Here is a 16,173-nt window from a genome sequence, read left to right on the forward strand (position 1 = left end):
AAAGGTCGTATTGTTGAGCAACGTTTGCAAATCATAAAATTTTATTATCAAAATTAGTGCTCCGTTCGAGAAACGTTCCGCGCATTACGTGATTTTTATCCTCACCACAACCTGCCACGTCCTGCCGAACTATTCGACGTTTGGTGGCCAAATTCGAGTCAACCGGTTCGATAAATAATCAGCCAACACCAGTACGTCGCCGAAACGCAAGTCTGCTGAAAACATCGCTGCTGTGCGTGAGAGTGTACGGGAAAACCCGAGGCGTTCACATGAACTTGGCTTTTCTGCGACTTCAACTTGGCGAATTTTGCGTCGGGACTTAAGTCTGCATCCCTATAAAATTCAACTGATCCAGGAACTTAAGATAAACGACCATACACAACGCCGTGTGTTCGCTGATTGGGTTCTGGAGCAGTTGGAAGTTAACCCAAATTTCGCCAAACAAATCATCTTTAGCGATGAGGCCCATTTTTGGATGAATGGATATGTGAACAAGCAAAATTGTCGAATTTGGGACGATACCAATCCACGCGAGATACACCAGCTCCGAATGCATCCCGAGAAAGTCACTGTTTGGTGCGGATTTTGGTCTGGAGGAATCATCGGTCCGTACGTCTTCCAAAACGAAGCGGGCATGACCATAATCATTAACGGCGAGCCCTATAGATCGATGATAAGCTTCTTGTGGCCTAAAATGGATGATATGGATACCGATAACATGTGATTCCAACAGGATGGCGCTACGTGCCACACACCGCACAATGGACATTCTGCACGAGCTATTTGAGGGCATGGTTATCTCGCGCGGAGACGTGAACTGGCCACCGAGATCGTGCGATTTAACGCCTTTAGACTTCTTCCTTTGAGGCTATCTTAAATCGCAGGTCTATACGAATAAACCGCAAACAATTGATGCTCTCAAAGTCAACATAATAAACGCCATCCAGCAAATTCAGTCAGATTTATGCGAGAAAGTCATCGAAAATTGGACCGCCCAAATACGTGTCACCAAGCGAAGCCGCGGCGGACATTCCATACTTAATGCCATAAAATATTCTTTCAAATAAAAAAAAAAATTGAGTGAATATCTCACACACAACTTGTTTTATTTACATTTAAAAATCGAGCATCCTTATTGAAAGACCCTTTGTGTGTGCGTGTGTGTGTGTGCGTGTGCGTGCGTGCGTGCGTGTGTGCGTGCGTGTGTGTGTGTGTGTATTCGGTATTTCTCATCCCACATAAATTCCTTCTTTTTAAATAAATGATAATATTACCTTTTCATTGTTCCTAATTTGTATCTTTTCCATTTTGTTTGTTGATATGCCAACCAATGACGTTACATTCCTTGACTTTTATGTATTTTTACTTTGCTGTGTGTGGACTCAACTCTTTCTCGTCTTTCAATGAAGAGATGTTACGACATCACATCTTATCACTGAATATTATTGTCTTGTAATGTAATCTGTAACGGAGAAAGTGTTTTATTATTTTCATATTTCTTAATTCTTTAATACACATCTCTCTTTATTCATTGTTTGATCATTTATATTACTTCATTTTTGTAATCATTTAACGCTTTTTTGTTATTTTTAATTTTATCTTTATTTTATTTCTAATTTTTTAAAAATTTTCTTAAGCGATATAGTCACAGTAGCAGACCTAAAAACAGCAATAAATTGAACATTTTTAGTATAAAAAATAATAAGATCAAATGAAAGGACTAGTTAGTGCATATATTAAAATATTGGGAGTATAAATTAGTTCGGTCGTTTCCAGAAAGATGGCTCCAGCTGAATGATTCATAGTGACTGATTTTGGTGGTTTTAGGGAGGTTAAACATCTGCTAATAATATTCAGTTTATATCGCTTTAAATTTCATACAAAAACCTTGATTTTTATTGTGTTTGAAATGTCGAATTTTGTGTTAATCAAGCAGCATTTGCGGGAGGTTTTGATTTTCTGCTTTAATTGGAAGAAAAGTGCAGCTGACGCCCATCGAATGCTTGTCGAAGTTTATGGTGACACTGCTCCAACTGATAAATCATGTAGGAAATGATTTCGACGTTTCAAGGATGGAGGATTCAAGGATTTCAGCGTCGAAGACAACCCTCACTCTAGACAGCCAAAAAATTTCGAAGACAAAGAATTAGAGGCATTACTCGAAGAAGATCAAAGTCAAACGCAAGAGGAGCTTGCAGAATCATTGGGGATAACTCAACAAGTCGTTTCTGTATGATTAAGAGCCATGATTCAAAAACAAGGAAATTGGGTGCCTTATGAACTGAAAGACGATAGATGTTGAAAGGCGATTTTTCACTTGCGAACAGCTGATTCAAAGATAACAGAGAAAAGGTTTTTTGCATCGGATTGTGACTGGAGATGAGAAGTGGATATTTTACGACAACCCCAAGAAGAAAAAATACTAAGCCCGGTCAATCGTTGCCATCGACTTCAACATCAACACCACGGCCGAACATTTATGTTATGGTTCGAAGATCATATATCTGGTGAGACCAATCTTGTTTATTATGAGCTGCTGAAATCTGGCGATTCTATTACGGGCGATCGGTATCGGCTACAATTCGTTTGAGCCATGCATTGCGAGAAAAACGGCCGGAATACGAGCAAAGACATGATGAAGTTATTCTTCTTGATGACAACGATCGACCTGTCGCTAAAGTCGTAAAAAGATATTTGGAAACGCTCAAATGAGATGTTTTATCGCACCCGCTGTATTCTCCGGACATTGCTCCTTCTGATTACTGGTTGTTCCGAAGGATGCAGAAATGCACGATTTCGCAAGTCATCGATTCACTTCTTTCGCAGAAATCGAAAATTGGCTCCAAAATTGGATTGCCTCCAAAAACGAGTCATTTTTTCGAGATGGAATTCGAAAATTGCCTGAGAGATGGGAAAAAATAGTAGGCAGCGATAGACAATACTTTAATTGATCTGTTCATTCATTTTGTTTTGAAATAAATGCATTTTTGAACACAAAAAAAACGGACTGAACTAATTTGTACTCTCAATATAAAAAATAATGTTTGTATTTTTTGCAACCAAAATGACGCTACTGATGATAGAAGCTAGTACGTTTTTTTGGAGATGCTCCGAGCCTTGACAACTAGCGTCTATAAATTTGAACCTAGAGCAAGAAAAAATTTTTTTAAATCTACCTAGAGAAATGCGTAAAGATTTGTGAAAATATTAATATTTTCAAAAATGGCAGGCATTTGAAATCACACTTGCATTTTTTGCTAAAAAAATTTTGTGAAAAACTATTCATAAAATAAAAAGCTTTATAATTTAAAAATTTTATTTAAAAACTTTATTTATTTAAATTCATAATTTAAAAACTTAATTTAAAAACTTTTTATAATCGAAAAATGCTTACTTCTTTGCGGAATGTGTCTAAGTTGCAGTTAAAATTTGAACCCATTTGGATAGAAATCATTGAAATTATTTGTCAAGCCGATTTGAAAAACGTTGTTTTGAGAAAAACTGGTAGCGCTGTCATTTTAGATGCAAAAAATACAAAAAAAAAATTATTGATGTACTTTGATATATGCACTAAACAATGCTTTAATTTGATTTTATATTGCATTATTTTTTTATGTTAAAAACAATTGTTGAAATTATTGCTGTTTTTAGGACTGCTACTGTGATCATATCCCTTAAAAGGATGCTGAAATGACGATCGAACTTGATCGAAGTCGATAGTACAGACTTTTTTAAATTCCAAATTCGATAATAGTGACATCTTTTATTCATTTCTTGTATTTATTATATATCATTACGTCTCAAATGCATTTATTATATATCATTATTATATATCATTACGTCTCAAATGCATTTATTTGTCCTTATCTAACATATTATAACGCCATCTCTTGCAAGAATACTGCTAAACATTATTGCTTTGTTTATCATTCCAAGTCTTCGCTCAGCGTTGGTATACATGTCATTTGCAAATCGATATAAATCTTTCTTTTTAAGCTTTTAATTAATCTTATAGCGTATTCGATTTACTTGATCCGACTCCGAGTCAATGATCTATTCTGTTTAGCTACAAAAGAAAAGCTAACCAGTGCAAGAAATGCAACTAAAAAGAACATACTGTTAACTTGGAATCGGATTGAGATAGGTGTTACATCCGCAGTATCTTTCAAATATTGTCCAAATCATCCTTGGACAAACCACGAACATTTTATTACTTATGGTATCGATCGGCGCGTTACACGAGATCGCCAGGATCATACCTGACGCCTTCGCCACCACATGCGCTCTACATGGGCTAAAAAGTCCCGAGATTTTTAATGAAAACAAGCGTTTTTTGGGTAAAGTTATATTTATTCTTCAACATAGTTGCCTTCGAGGGCGATACATTTGGTTGCGCGATTTTCTAACATTTCGATGCCCTTTCTGTAGTACAAAACGTCCAAGCCTTCGAAATACGCCTCGGTTTCCGCGATGACTTCCTCATTCGATATGAACTCTCTTTCCCTGGAGCCACCGCTTGAGGTTTGGCAACAGATAATAGTCGCTGGGGGCCAAGTTCTGGAGAATACAGTGGGTGAGCAACCAATTCGAATCGTAATTGGTCCAGTTTGGCCATCGCTTTCAAGGACGTGTGTGATGAGTTATCGTGATGATACAGAATGAAGGCGAAAGTAGCGACACTTAAACGACTGTAGCTTGTAACAGAGCGACGACAGAAAGGGAAAGATCTTCTTTTGAAAGCTCTCGAGGTAGAAAAACAGTTAGTAATGGAAGCAGCGTCTTAGAGTCTGCCCTCAGGCGAAAGTTTTTCAAGTTCTCTTCCATTCGGCGAATCGTCTCTCTAGTTTTGCGCGCGGCGAAACATAATTCAAATTAGTCATAACTTATGGATCTGTTTCAATCTCTTTTAAAATCAAATCTAATTCAAATTCTAAATCTAAGTAATTCTGAACTTATACTAATATTAATCTTAATTTCTATTTTTAATATGTTATCCTAAATTTAATCTAAAAATGTAATCTCTATTTTGGCGAATTATAATTAATAAACACTTATCAACTGAATCTGAATGAACTTTTTCAACAAAATTCCCTTCTTAATTACTTTCTCACGTTCAATTCATACTAGTGATGACCTAATTAGCGAACTTAGACTATTGTACACATGAGAGCTACGAATCAACTAATCCGACGCCGAGTCTTGAACAGTAGGAAGTCTGAGAGCCTGCAACCCGTGTGCCGCAATCACTGAGATCATGAAGACCTTATCGTAAGGATAAGATATCATCACCTCATCGCATTTCGGTTACCGCGGATCGTGAACCCTGCGCATAGCATTTGTCCGGTGCATCTGCGTTTGCGCCCACCTTCCGGCACGGAATCCGTTAGAAACCAACCCTTACACTACATAGATACGTAGCGCATGCTGTGTATCTTCATTATTCTTTCGTCACACAGAAAATAGATTAAATGTCCCGAGTGCTACACTTCTTTATCTGTGATGAGAAGGAGAACTATTTCGGTCGGAGTATTGCGATATTACATCCGTTTAGGGTTTCCCAGACGATTCGAGATCTGCAACGAATGTTCCGTATCGCTGGCCATCGTATATAATTTCACGAGCTGCCGCGATTGCCCCGAAACTCTGAGGAAGTTTCTCGGTTATTTAAACAGGATGGGAAATACACCTTGGACCTCCACGGAACCGACTATCGTCGCTGTGTCGAGCGCGCAACTCTAGTTAATTCAAACTTTTAAATTGGACAAATTTTACTTCTGCGCTTCCGCCGACGCGAAACCTTACATCTTGCACCTACTGATAATCCCAGGTTTATTCGGATCTCAGTCAGCCGACTGAACCCTGGGATGTAACATGGGTAATCAAATACGCTATTAGTTCCATAAACTCAGTATTGTTTGTGCTGAACTGTCGTTTGGTCCATATAAATTATCAAACTTTTGTATTAAAGTTCCTGAATACTGAGCTAAGAACTGTGCGTTGATAGTAGCGACACAGAATCAGACGAAACCGATAGCTACACATTCAAGCGAGTTCATGTACTCTCCTTCGCGTCGAGAGTGAACGAGACAGCGAGCACCTTTTCACACTAGTCGCTTGTTTCCCGACCGAAAATGTTTTTTCAATAATCTCGGCCGCTTAGCCCTCGATATTAATAAGGGGCGATATTAGTAAGAAGCATTCTAAATAACATATAAGTTTTAATAAATTGTAATAATAATGTACCCTTTCCATTAATTCAGAATAGTATAAATCATGTTAAAATGCAACAGTTTACGACAGAGCCTTTCAAATCGGACACTGTGAGCCTTTAATCCCCTTGTTTCTTGACCGCTCGTGCTTATGCTTGCCCTCACTATGGGTCCAACGCTTCTCTATTCGTAACTGTGCACCGGCGTGGTGATTACTAATATATACACTGGAATGGGCATCGAGGAAAATTAGTAGTTACAATTGATCAGCCGCCATTTTAATTGGAACGATATTTAAGCGAATCAGAAACGTTCACGCGCGCGCTGCGATCAATGTATTGATCAATGTACTATTGATTGTATAGAAATCTATTGGGTCGTCCGGAAAGTTCGTGCCGATTTTAAAAGAAAATTGAAACGCAGAAGATTTAAATTTTTAATTTCATTTATTAAATCTTTTGCACGAACCAATATAAGAATATGAATGATATGTAAACAAAAATGTCACTTCAATTTTATTAGTACATTCAATAAAATAACATTAATAACATTTTTCATATTCTTCGTTAACACATGTGCAAAAATTGATACATTTAATACAAAAATTCTTACCTATGAAATGAAATGCCCTTTTTACTTCTCTGCCCATATCCAGGCACACAGCACTTCACGTTGATACTTTGCACATTTTACAGTCACGTGATTTTATAATCTTTCAAATACAATCCCACACATACAATGATCTTGCTGACATGTGGGTCTCACTAAAGAATACTAAACGTAAGTGCGCATGAGCACCTGAATGCTTCTGATTCGAATTATATTGACCAAATTAAAATGGCGCTGATTAATTAGTGCCACGATTTTCTATGTTTTACAGCAGAGATGTCTATTTCAATGTACATACAGTTCTTAGTAGGGACATGATTATAGGGACGTGACCATTTGGAAGACTCTGATTTATGATATTTAATTGTTTGCGATTTTTCATGCGCGTTATATACTTCCTTCATAAACTCGAATAGCAAGAATAGTAGAAGTAGAATTTTATCAGAAAAGAAATTATAAACCAATATTTCTCTTCACGAAAATCTTCGAAAGGCCATCACAAAAGAAATGCGTATGTTTGAGACTCGAGACTCGTGAAGAAAATATGCGAAAAAAATCGAATAGTTGCAAAAAAGCATGTTTTTCATTTATAAAACGAAAGATATTGATTATATGGAAAAAAGTTCGATATGAAAAATGTAGGTATTCAAAATACTTATTGTACAAAATGAGATATAAAACGTTAAAATCGATTTATTAGTTAAGTAAAAAAAAAATCAAAAGAGATCTTTTCCTTTACTTGCTCTCTATTCATTGAGATTTAAACGTAAAGCTTCGAAATTCTCGTAAAATATAGCCTTCGTAATGACGAATAAATCTAGTCGTGAACGAGCCTGAAATGTTCATTAGTTTTTGCAAAAAGCCAGTTCACTAAAAACCTGTCTGCAGAAAGCTTAATTTCTTCATTTGAGCAGTCGCACAGCAATTTACAGGAATGATTTTCCTTCTTCTAGAGTTGTACTATCATGTACACTTAGTAACAAAATAATTTTTTACAATTAAACTATTATAAAATGACTTTTAAAAATGGATATCTTTTTTCGTATAAAAAAATGGAATAATTCCGTTAATATGCATCATATCAAATAGCCATGTGAAGCATTCGACAGTTGACATTTTTCTATAAATTTAAAGAAAAGGTTACTCTCCGATTATTAGGAGTACCGATTATTAGGAGTCGAGATAACAACTTTTTTTCAAAAAATCACTGTGATTCTAATTTTTAAGATTAAGAGTTCGTCTGGCATTTGTTAAGGAAGAATTGAATTTGCTGTTAAAAAATTCTCGAATCTTTTGATGCCGAAAAAATTTGTTTAAAACCATTAGAAAGTTGAGGAACGCGAGGCAGTGCATCGGAACAGGGGAAGGCGCGCGATCGAGTGAGGAAGATCGAGCCGCTCAGCGACTCGCACGTATCTGATTTCGTGCATTAAAATTTGCTATATTTACATTTTCTCAGCAATAAATAGGAACATGATTTTTTTTTTAATCTGGAGTAACTTGACGAGATAAACAAATAGCTTAACTAAATGTTTCGCAAAATAATTGTAATCATGAAATTTTTTATTCTTCTTTTCTTGAATTTTTATTTTTTCAGTTTATTACTAAAAAGTTACGTTTGAGTATAGAGTATATGTCTCATTAACAAATTTAAGTCATATGAGTTATATTTCTTTATTTAATATGCAGTAAAAAGAGTCCATTGGACAATTAAATGTATGGAATTATTAGTATAAAATTGTTTTTATGAATTTAATTTCAGCTGCACATATGTAAACAAATAATAAGTAATTTGTTAGCATAACTGTTGAAGATATAACATTGACTTTCGCAAATAAAAGTAAATTAGTGTTATACGAAAAATATATTTTGCAACTATCTTTCTTCAATCAAAGTCAAATCCTACATTCTATAATAAGAACATAAAACTTATAATAAAGATTTTGAAGGATAATGGTTATCCTTTAGGAGTGATTTTTAATTATATCAATAAAAGGATTAAAAGCTTGTAAAAAATAGTAAATAATACTAGCTTAGATTACGTTGACACTGATGGAGTTTTAAGAGAATTAATGGTTTTCTCATATATAAGAGCTATTTTTAATAAAATTACGAAGTCTATTAATAAATCCACAAATATAATTAGCTATAGATGTTTAAACAAGCTTAATAATTTTATCAAAGTTCAAACAGAAAAACTTGTAAAGACAAAAATCAACATGATAAAAATAATAACGTCATATATAAAGTAAATAACTGCGATGCTTCGTACATTAGCCAAAAGAAAAGACAATTACAGAGATAAGAATTAAAAACCATCAGATATAAAATTAGACCAGTCCAAATACTCAGTAATCTCGAAACATATCGGAAATTATAAACGGAAATTAATCATAACTTTAATTGGAAAAAAGTTAGTATTCTTGATTTTGAAAAAAATTACCGTAAAAGAAATATTTCAGAAATGATACATATTAAAGAACAAAAACCGATTTAAATTTACTGAAAGATATTGAATTATTGGATAACTCTTATTTTAATATACTTGACGGTATACGTGAATATACGTAAATTATCACAATTTTGAATATAATAGATTTGTTTTTACATTCGATTTTATTGATTTACTTTTATTTGACTTATACATTACATTAGTCAATTTTCGACGAAACGAGTAACAGTCAGCATCTAATTTTAATATACTTGAGATCTCTGATAGAGATACCAGATCTCTGATAGAGAGTTTTAATTACAATATTTTATATAAATTAACATAAATTATTATTTGTTTCTGTACCTCTTATTTTGTATTCTACATGTACACTAATAATATTATTTTAATACATCTATTTGTTCTACAGAATATCATAAAATACTCGTAACTAATGAACTCTCAAATCGTTTGATACAAGTCGACAAACTGCATTCTCGATTTCATCGATTCAATCGAGGAATTTGTCAAAATTATTTTATTAAGAGACATAATGTAATCTACTGTTGACTGAAATATTTAATCTTTTTATCTTATTGTAATCTATCATAATACTTTTGAATTCTCTATACTGACACTTCACCATTGATAGTTTTTTTTTTAATTTTCATTGTATTTGTTATTTATTTGATTTGTTAATTTAATATTATATTTCTGATTTAACACTGAAGAAGGCTTTGTTTACAATATTATTTAATATTTATATTCTTATATTAATTATATTAATATAAAGTTGTTCTAATTACAAACTCGAAATAAGCCATGACATTGTTTAATTTTCTTCACAAGTTTCGAGTATCAAACATACATTTTTTTCTGATAGCCTTTCAAAGATTTTTTTTTCCGGTAAAATTTTACTTTTACTGAACTATTCTTGCTACTCGAGTTTATGAATGAAATACATATATAATGCGTATGAAAAATCATAAACAATTAAATATCTGTTGCGTTTTAACATGATTTATACTATTCTGCTTTAATGGGAGGGTACACTATTACGATTTATTAAAATTTATATATTGTTTGGAATACCCCTCACCCTTTATTGATGTTATTGCTGAGGTCGCCAAGTGGCCGAGATTGCCAAAAAAGCATTTTCAGTTGTTTGAAACAAACGACTAGTGTGAGAAGGAGCTCGCTGTTTCATTCACTCTCGGCGCGCCGAGACAAGCATATGTACAGCCGGTCATAGAAAGATTGTCACTCTTTTCTCGATGGGTTTCGGAATGCAGCTTGCTCATTGAGCGATCTTCATAGATCTTCAAATGAGAACCAATTGCTTGGTAAGTAGGTTGCTTTCCGAAACCTATCAAAAAAGGTGTTGCAACCTTTCTGTGAGCCGGTTGCAATCGGCTATATATGAGCTTGTGCTTGTATGTGTGTTACAGCGCCGCACCACGGTAAATGGCTGAACTTAAAAGCGACGACGTTTTAAAGCGATTTCGTCGATTAGATTTATTCAAATTGTCTTTATTTATAAATGGCATGTAACATATTATAAATTAACGTGTCATTTCTCGTTTCTGACATCACGATTCCAACATGGCCGCTGCGACTAATCAAAAGCTTTAATTAAGTGCTACATGACGGAAAAATTCGCATATTTCATAACGAATAAATCATTTTGCAATGGAGCAATTAAACTGATAATGCATACTTTAATGTTTTTGAGGTCGCTGAATATTAATTTGAAGTAAAAATTCTAAAATTCAAAATGGCTGATCTAATATGGCGGACTGTTTGAAATTTTTGATCATTTTCGACTTTTATGCATGAACTTTTTTATTTGACGAATTCCATAAAAATTTTGTAATTAAAAGTTGTTAAGCTGATTATAAATTTAATATCAGATTTAAAAAATTGAAGATCGTTGATCCAATACGGCAGATAATAATTTTAAAAAATTTTCCAAGTTTCATAAAAATTGATATCCGAAATTAAAATTTCGAATCGAAATTTTGAATCTTTTATGTTGGACTCACCTGTTTAAATTAGAAACTAATTTTTATGGAATTTTGATAATTTTTAACTATTGTACATCATATAGGACACGCCATTTCTTTAATCATCTTTAACATCTTTAATTTTCAAAATTTAACATCAAATTCATAATTATTGATCTTAAAAACTGATTTTTAAGTTTTTTAAGGAATTTGTCATATAAAAAAGTTTATGGATAGATAGCGAAAAAGGTTGAAATTTTCGAATATTTAGTCCGTCATATTGAGTCCATTTTGAATTTTGGAATTCTGGGTATCAACCATGAAACTTTATCCCTAGGATGAAAAGTGAAAAGTGAAAATTTTTACAATTTAAATTAATGAAGAAATTTTTCAATTTTCACTTTCCATCATAAAGATAAAGTTCCATGATTAATATTCTGACCTTAAATTCCTGATCAGCACAAAAAAATCTCAGGAAAAGTGATTTATTTTATATTTGAATGATTTATTTTATATTTTAAGTTTATGGCATTGATAGCATTCTTTGACACACAAACATTTTTCTTGCCTGATATTCAAGGGGTTAAGAAAACGTCAGGTGACAACTTTCAGAGCTAAAAAAATGTAAGATTTTAACTTTTTGTTCGATTTTAGTATAAAGTCTATTGCAACACTAGCAAATTTTCTACTTTAATCCTGTAAAAGGATTTTTGATTCTATTCAATAAATTCGGAGATTTATATCAATCTGCAAAGTCCCGGCAATTTGGCCGCTCCAGTATCCTCTTAAATTATATTATAATGTAATCACATATAGCTGAGGATGACCAAAACAAGGTTCAGAATGTTCATTATATATTTGAAATTTATCAATAAAATGTGTAGTATTGCGCCGAAGGCTTTTGACTCAATGATTGCACAAGGATAACATTTTAGGTCAACGATCGGTAGCCTAGCACGATCAATAGCCATACACTTATGCCTAATTCAAACTGGATGCAGCAAGCATCAAGCAGCGAAATAGCAACCAACCAGCAAGGCGATTTTTTACGCTACTGTAAATATTGTCTTGTTGATTAATTGCAGCTTAACGCTGGCTGCGTCCAATTTGAAGATTAGATATTAGTTATTGTACTTTACACTTTCATACTCAGAAGTTCCATAACGAGCGTGGAATCGAGATTATGTTTGTCTTGTCTCGGGTCAATTTTTGTTAAGCCTGTCAGCGAAACTATTTTGTTTTGATTTTACATTTCGTTTTTATTACTCTCCCATTAGTAACCTTTGTGAAAGTGTGTGTGTGGAACACATTTGATACTGGCCATTTCGTTGTTTGAAACTATGTTGAAATTTTATATTTTTATTAAACAGATTGTATTTCTTCATAACTATATTTCTAATAATAACATTTTCTTACGATTATAAAATGAAATACATTAATAAAGAATGTTTTGAGTTATTTCATGTCTACAAGTTTTTTAAGCGCGCCATTTCCTTACATTGTGATTCGTGCTGCCATAGTGAGGGCAAGCTAACATGAATCAATTAAAAATATGAGTCGATGGCTAGATTCTTTTTCTAGGAATTTTAAGCTCTCCTAAGCCCGGAGATACTATTAAAGACCGTCAATCTTGGGCAATTTTCGTTCGTACAAAAGAGTTTCGAAAGTACGAAGGTAAGAATAACATTATCAACAATTGATATAAATTTGCGATTATTAACATATTATAAATATTTGGATAATATATCATTAAATTAATGATTTTTTATTAAAAAAAAAAGTTCTATAAATAAATATGCATACAAATAATGCTAATATTTTATATATTGCATAACAATTTTTTTCTCAACAATTATTATCTCTACTGATAATCAAATTCGATAACATATTTAAAATCATAATTTTAAATAAAAACCGAGTATTATTTATTTTTAAATATATGTACATGTTTATGAAACTAATAAGCCATAAGATTAGTACTAATATTCAGTTCATTATTCTAAGAGTGCTGTCATATGCATGGGTGCGGCATAACTTGCATAAGCGTAACTTGCACCGACCAATCATATTGTTTCACTTGAATCAGTTTCTGTCTAGTTACTTTATGCTTTTTACGCTATTTTATTGTTATGCCGAAATATGATGGAACCACTATCCAATTTCTAGTTCATTTTAATTTATTCTGTCTGAAAAAAATACACATGGGTTTCGATTCTGCAACAATACAATTATAGAAGTCGTACGTCCCTTTGCATCATGTGGAAAGTCTAAACTAGTCGAAACCCATGTAGAGCAGTACATATAGACAGTACCTTTTGCCTATGACAGATTTCTTAACCTCAATAATCATCAACTTTAACATTTAATACTCGGATCACAGGGCAGAGCGATGCATGTTTTTGCAAGATCCTTTCGTTTCATGTAAAAACGCGTCGAATAAGCCTAGAAGTGTCTCTCACAAGACTTTCTGATTTTAACAATTCATTCGATCACCTTCTCATATGTACGCGATGGAAAGGGACCAGTTCTCCATGAGGCATATTTTTCGAGATACGCAAGTTACGAAAACCAATCATAAATTTGTTTAGCATTTCTGTTAATGTATAGAATAATAGAAATTTTGATCAGCAATTGGTCGCATTTCTCTAATCTTCCGAAATATGTGAATCCAATGTGAATCCCAGCTTTCAGAATAGCGTATTCTAGTAATATATAACTAGTAATATATAAATAGTATAATAAAATATAACGCATTCTAGTAATATCATTAGATCTTACTAGAATATGCAGGTTACGCTTTATGTGACGGCACCCTTAATCATTTAAATTTCAACAGGGACGCGAACTGCTGTAAGAATGTAATCAAATCGGTAATAGTATTCTTTAATAGTATATATCGTCGTATATATGGTCTTCGTGGACCTTTATCTAATAGCGTTTCCTTTGGTTATACTAAGTCCGTATGTACAAGTCTACCTACCATCTAGATGTTTTAAGTCTGAAGCTGTAAGAAATTGATCAGTTACAATCGAATGTGCGAGAAGAATAATTGATTATGATTTGTCTTATGATTATGATTATGATTTCTTAAAAACTTATTATAGATCTAATGTAACCATAGATATCTAGATTGCTAATATGCGAAAAAGTGTCAACAAATCGCCATCTTAACTGTGAGCAAGTTCCGACGCATGCGCATTGCAATAGATATATATACAAATATTATGTATAGATTTATGTATAGATATATTAAGTGTGGGAAAAAATTCGTGGCGTTTTTCCCGTTAGATGTAACGGGAATTTTTCCTACGAACTTTTTCCCATACCTAATATATTATACTAGATGGCTAATATCTTTTACTTATAATTTCATTTCCAATTGAAAACTTGAATGAATGTTTTGAAGAAAATTAAATTACTATAATAAGATTGAGTTGATGTTCAATTTTTTATAGGAATATTCTGTAGCCACTGTTTTAACAGGTTCTGTTAAACCTCTTATTAAAAGAAAATTTACAATGTGTTTATGGTTATTTAACATTTTGAACTATTTGTTCATTTATTTCAAACAGGACAAAGATAATTAATTTTATATTATATGAATATAGCGACAGAATAACTACACTTACTGGTGAAATGTCAATCCAGATTTATGATTTTTTAGCATTTTGTAAAAGCAACAGTATCTCATTTTAATTGAGTAAAAAATATTTTTTTTGTAAATAAAGATTTTATTTGTGCACGCTTCTCTAAAATCTACCTCTAACTGTCTGTAATTATGGCTCTCCGGCAATCTTCATGTGGCAATTCACGGAATAGTTAAATGCATGCGTGAAAACTTACCGCAAACATGGCGCGGTGTGACAGGAATATAGTAGTGGAAGAAAGGACATTAGCAATCTAAGGCTGCGGCGTTCACAATTCTCACGATATTAATGATCGGTCTGATTCATTATCGCACTAACGACGATTTTATTTCAGACCGTGGATAGTGTAAATATAATCATGGTACAATATAAAAATATAAGATTTTGTTGTAACCATGATTTCGATTAGGAGAATGATTCTTGACAAAGAATTTCTCAATAAACAATTCCAAAATGTTTCACATTTATGTGCAGAAGAATGGACTTAATTTAAAAATGGACATAGAGTTTGCATCATTCGTATGCCTCCTTATTGATACAAAATATTTAAACAAAAATGATAATCATATTTTATTATATTCAGAATTGAACGTTACTTCATAAAAATTATTCGTTACCATTACCGTTTTTTCCCTAAAAAATAACTCGTTTCCGTTACTCGTTATTGATTTACCCATTACCGTTATCGTTATTCAAAATATAAGTCGTTACTTTTTTTTCTTTATCGTTACTTTTTTTTCTTGACTAATAGAATATTATATTTTTTGCAGATTTTTGCGATAAATATAAAAAAGATTCAAAATTCTATTTCTTAGTAGAGGAATAGAGATATATGCCCATAGTAAACATTGTGCGTTATTTTCTTGAATGAAATAGATGCTGTAATATCATATGATACATACTACATTTTTTATACTTAAATAAATTTATTTTTCGTATTACTTTCAATAAGATATCTTAAAATTATACGTTTAACTTTTAATACATATACAATTTTCTTTTACTGTGCATGATGGGTCATTTGTATGTGTTCATTATTTTTGCAAATATACAAAAATTATGAATAGATTCTTATATTTTAACATTTTTTTTTTTTAAATTTATAAAGTTGTATTTAAAAAGAAGGAAAGGATAGAAAGAATTATTTAGCTAGATGCAGTATTTCGAAAAAAAGAAACAAGATATGAATAACTCATCGTGGATACTTTAAGGGTAAAGTTATATATAAAAAAATCCCGGGAAAAAGTATTTTATATATAATTATATAAATATTT

General features: G+C 32.5%; 1 protein-coding gene across 5 annotated transcripts in view; it reads right to left on the reverse strand.

Annotated features, from left to right (window-relative positions):
* The window catches only part of LOC108692564 (heparan-sulfate 6-O-sulfotransferase 2), a 199,525-nt gene that overhangs the window by 98,667 nt on the left and 84,685 nt on the right, over positions 1-16,173 (reverse strand). For 4 of the 5 annotated variants that reach the window (XR_001931991.1, XR_001931992.1, XR_001931994.1 and 1 more), the window contains one exon: positions 1,275-1,462. The gene's annotated coding sequence lies outside the window, so the exon portion shown is untranslated. Of the gene's footprint in view, positions 1-1,159; positions 1,463-16,173 lie in introns of those variants that run through there. The other variant, XM_018200872.1, reaches the window with a different exon arrangement.

This window comes from Atta colombica, unplaced genomic scaffold (assembly GCF_001594045.1).
Source record: "Atta colombica isolate Treedump-2 unplaced genomic scaffold, Acol1.0 scaffold77, whole genome shotgun sequence".
In the NCBI taxonomy this organism is placed as follows: domain Eukaryota; kingdom Metazoa; phylum Arthropoda; class Insecta; order Hymenoptera; family Formicidae; genus Atta; species Atta colombica.